The sequence below is a fragment of the Nannospalax galili genome, unplaced genomic scaffold, assembly GCF_000622305.1.
Source record: "Nannospalax galili isolate Female #2095 unplaced genomic scaffold, S.galili_v1.0 scaffold448, whole genome shotgun sequence".
Classification (NCBI taxonomy): Eukaryota; Metazoa; Chordata; class Mammalia; order Rodentia; family Spalacidae; genus Nannospalax; species Nannospalax galili.
This window is the reverse complement of record NW_008359324.1, coordinates 418,524-418,790: the sequence shown is the minus strand read 5'-3', so window position 1 is coordinate 418,790 and position 267 is coordinate 418,524. Positions and strand designations below refer to the sequence as shown.

At 37.8% G+C, this 267-nt stretch overlaps 1 protein-coding gene across 7 annotated transcripts in view; it reads left to right on the top strand.

Moving 5' to 3' along the window:
• Nucleotides 1-267, top strand: part of Ascc3 (activating signal cointegrator 1 complex subunit 3) — a 379,245-nt gene that overhangs the window by 134,333 nt on the left and 244,645 nt on the right. The window lies entirely within an intron of this gene.

Genomic DNA, 267 nt, shown 5'->3' with positions numbered 1-267 from the left:
TGAAGAGGTAACCCTAAAATCTTTTAAGGATTAGATACAAGCTCCCAAATATTTTTGACATTTTTGGCATTTGGAATGGAGTATGTTGCTAAGAGGCCCAAGGACGTTGTGAATTTTAGCCATAGCCAAGAAACTTTTCTTTGGGGTCTTTTTACCCTAACTGCCTAGCCAATACCTACCTCTTATTATTATCACACCATCCTCTGAAGAGGTTACCCGAATTGCCTCCAGGAATTCTTTTATTACTTTCATAATTTCTCCTATGAC